Consider the following 4,747-nt stretch of genomic DNA (forward strand, 5'->3'; position numbering starts at 1 on the left):
AACGAAAAATTTTGCACAGACTGTTTTATGCGAATTTCAGACTTATTTTCGAATATTCGTGTTGTGCGAGAACATGAAAGTGCAATTTTTGACCTAATCCTGGGATCGTCTTGCGCAGAGTGTAGAAAACCGCTGTATCAGATAATGCCCTGCAATATGTGCCCATTTGCATTGTATAAGCTGGACAAAAACTTGTGTTGTGAAAAAGACTTGAATTGGAAATATGGAAATACCCAAATACATTGCGCGATTAGAACAATATCTATGGGAGTTTTACATAGAGGTGGACTCGGCGTGTTCATGCGGGTTATGGAAAAGAATGTGCCTTGAGTGTCTCGAGTGGTTGGAAGAACAGTACTGACTCGCGATATTACAACAGAGGCGCGGAATTCAATCGCTGTTTGGCAGAATCGCGCGACTTGAAAGTTTAAGACATTCGTTACGCAAACGTTACAAACCCATAGATGTCCGTGTCCCGGCGCTGTCTACAAACACTCCTGTGACTTCACTTGTACAAATGGTACAAGGCCGAGAAATCGGCTTGAAGAAATCTAATACAATAGATTTGGATCATCGTCTGAGAGTGACGTCATACCCCCGCGCTGGTTTCCCCTCGCCCCTCACCTCCCCCCCCCCTCAGAGGACCATGGCTTAGAACTCTCCTATATACCTTACTACCGTTGTCGGCACGGTCACGTAGATGGCGAAGACGACGCTTCAACGAAAGAATTATTATTACGACGAAGAGGCTGCATGAAGCATAAATGGGTTTCAGGCTTCGGCGAACGGTATAGTTTACAGTCAGAAACGCCGCATTCGTGTTTCGCGTCTGATTTAGCGATGCGACCGCATCCGTCACAATATCGCACAATATTGCAAATACTTTCGGTCGATTTGCCATCGTACGATTTTATATTACGATGACGCTCAAAGCACTCTTTACCGAAAAATGTACGTTTGCACGCGTTGCATTTTATGATTTTCACGTCTGCCTGTTTACACGACGGTATAGCGAAACATCGAGGGCATTTATTCGGGCAGCGATGACCGTTTTTATTGTTCCGATAACCTTTATTGTACGGTACGCAATAATTCCTGCAACCCGCGGCGGCGTAGAAATTTATAATAGGATTATAATGAAGCGAACACTCGTAATACATAATATTTAAGCGTAACGAGAGTTCGCGTCCGAGAGAAGCAAGTATCGCGATTCCGTCGTACAACGGTTTCGTACCGCGGCCAAAAGTATTAAAATTATAAACGACAATGGCGATATTGTCAACGGTAAAATAACGTTGAAAGCGCTCGATTTCTCGAATACCGCAACCCTCTTCGGGTATCGTAATACCGAAATTTCTCGTTAATTGTAACGCTAGCTCACGTTGAAGCGAGGATTGCGGATATCTTACAGCATTCCATTTTTCATGTAATTCCCCCGTACGCAAGTTACCACGTTCGCGGTAAATACGCGGTACTACGAGAGCACGGGAAAAACATAAATTGTCGGAATTTTGTATTGTTACTATCGAGCGCTTCATAACATCTTCCCGAATTAATTTAACATGTCCGCGATCCAAAGGAACCGTGACATTAAAAACACGAATGTTAAAGTGTTCCGCGATATCGAGTCCCCCAGCATTCTGCGCTACTGAACTCACGAGTTTCCAAATATCTTCATACGACATGTCTCTAGCCGGTCGAAAGGATAATCCTGCAGGGCCCTGAGATAAATTCGCCGAATGGAAAGACATTCCCACATAATCTCCCGGTTCGCATAAAGAACCCCGCACTAATCATATGGAAAATCTGTCCCGGTCAAATCAATTGGTTTTTAGAGGACCATGGCTTAGAACTCTCCTATATACCTTACTACCGTTGTCGGCACGGTCACGTAGATGGCGAAGACGACGCTTCAACGAAAGAATTATTATTACGACGAAGAGGCTGCATGAAGCATAAATGGGTTTCAGGCTTCGGCGAACGGTATAGTTTACAGTCAGAAACGCCGCATTCGTGTTTCGCGTCTGATTTAGCGATGCGACCGCATCCGTCACAAAATCGCACAATATTGCAAATACTTTCGGTCGATTTGCCATCGTACGATTTTATATTACGATGATGCTCAAAGCACTTCTTACCGAAAAATGTTTACACGCATTGCATTTTATGATTTTCGCGTCTGCCTGTTTACACGACGGTACAGCGAAACATCGAGGGCATTTATTCGGGCAGCGATGACCGGTTTTATCGTTCCGATAACCTTTATTGCACGGTACGCAATAACTCCTGCAACCCGCGGCGGCGTTTAAATTTATAATAGGATTATAATGACGCAAACACTCGTAATACATAATATTTAAGCGTAACGAGGGTTCGCGTCCGAGAGAAGCAAGTATCGCGATTCCGTCGTACAACGGTTTCGTACCGCGGCCAAAAGTATTAAAATTATAAACGACAATGGCGATATTGTCAACGGTAAAATAACGTTGAAAGCGCTCGATTTCTCGAATACCGCAACCCTCTTCGGGTATCGTAATACCGAAATTTCTCGTTAATTGTAACGCTAGCTCACGTTGAAGCGAGGATTGCGGATATCTTACAGCATTCCATTTTTCATGTAATTCCCCCGTACGCAAGTTACCACGTTCGCGGTAAATACGCGGTACTACGAGAGCACGGGAAAAACATAAATTGTCGGAATTTTGTATTGTTACCATCGAGCGCTTTACAACGTCTTCGCGAGTTAATTTAACATGTCCGCGACCCAAAGGAACCGTGACATTAAAAACACGAATGTTAAAGTGTTCCGCGATATCGAGTCCCCCAGCACTCTGTGCTAGTGAAAACACGAGTTTCCAAATATCCTCACACGACATGTCTCTAGCAGGTCAAAAGGATAATCCTGCAGGGCCCTGCGATAAATTCGCCGAATGGAAAGACATTCCCACATAATCTCCAGGCTCGCATAAATTTATCGCATACGCGTGAATTTCGCGGAACGTATTTTCTAATAAACGATAAATATCTCCACCTCTACGGCCGTATCGCGAAACTTGCTTCTCTCCCGATTACACCGAATCTCCGAAATTGCCGCGTATTTTCCGATAATAATTCTACGTAATTAAAATTAATATTGCCGACCTCATGACGCTGTTGTTGTCGTTGTTGCTCCTCTTCACCATCTTCTGTCTCCGACGAGAGATTACAGCGTTCCTCAGGAGACACTTCTTCATTTTGTCCACCACCGCCTCTCTGCACTGTCGAAGCAAAAGAAAAATTTAATTATAAATAAAATAAAAATTACATCTAAATTATTTTTATTCTTGTAAAATTTTGTATCTCACCTGGTGATGTCATGATATCAGCTTCGCTGTCGTTTTTATCGGAACGTGCTCTTCCTAAAATTTAATATTTTATCAATGTTGAATATAGAATTTGCATAAAGATTAATATTTTTATTTTATTTTTTAGGCAAAACTTACCCGAAGGTCCTGTTTCGAGCTCTTCTTCATCCCTGCGTTTTCGGGTTTGAGTGCGCGCCTCTTGTACGCTATTCGCCGGAGTGTTCCGATCTACAAATTATGATAAATTTGTAAATTTAAATTAATCAAAGTCTCTCGTATTCGATTACATTAATCTCTCCCTAATATAAATAAAACATTTTCCTTACCATTTAAGAGGTTTTCTCGATGTTTAGATAACAGGAATTTTATAAGATTTCCTGCATCCTCCTCCTCATGTTCGAATGCCTCCCGCATTTCTATTATTTCACCCGCAATATGCAGCATATCATCATAATCGGCGAAATAGCCTAGCCTGTATAGTACTGCTAGTACAGTGTTCGAGCAGGCCCACGTAAAAGACCGAAGAACAGCGTAATTGATTTCCGACGACTCATCCCATAACGCTGACAAATATCGCTCCCTGTTTAATGTAGGCGACAAATTTGATTGCCTATAATTATGCATTTGCATAATATTTCTTTAAGTCCAGGCATTTTTATCAACACTCACTCACGATATCACTTTCCACGATAAATATAACACTTTTCGCGGAAAGACACGTGTTACATCAGATGATGTCGAACTCGAAATTACCTTTTTTACTTCGACGCGGAGAATTTATTTAAACGCATATTCCCACTTTTTTCAAAAAAGGTACGCCGTTGAAAAATTTAAAATTTTTCCTTTCTAGGTAGTTAGATTAGTTTAAAAGAAAACAAAAGAGCGCTGCCAAAAAAAAAAGTTCTCGGATTTTCATTCCGGGTGTTTTTTATTTCTTTTGAGAAAAAAGTAGACAAAAAAATATTTTATTTTTATTACGTTATTAACAGCTCTTATTTATTTAGTTTTATTATTTTTGTTATAGCGGTTCCTAAGTACAAGCTTTGTTACTTTTTTAAATATTTTTGTAGAAGAGACAGGATTATGTCAATTAGAAAATTGCTCCCTTATAAAATTTTTTACAATATAATCTCTTTACAATGCAATCTATAAAAGTTTATTACACAGGTGATAAACATTTATTTATCCTTTATAACATATTGCAAATGTATTTAGAGAAAAAGTTTAGAGAAACATTTTTCCCTTGTAACGTATCTAATTTCTAGATGATTCTAGATGTTTTTCCGCGTAATTTTTAGCGAGTTGAACAAAATTGAACATGAAAAATCACGATTTTTCCTGTTATTTAGTTGTCTATGCAAACTTTTCTCCCACTTTTCTTTATATTTCGATATATAAGCAGC

Source organism: Formica exsecta, unplaced genomic scaffold, assembly GCF_003651465.1.
Source record: "Formica exsecta isolate Colony F162 unplaced genomic scaffold, ASM365146v1 scaffold171, whole genome shotgun sequence".
NCBI lineage: Eukaryota > Metazoa > Arthropoda > Insecta > Hymenoptera > Formicidae > Formica > Formica exsecta.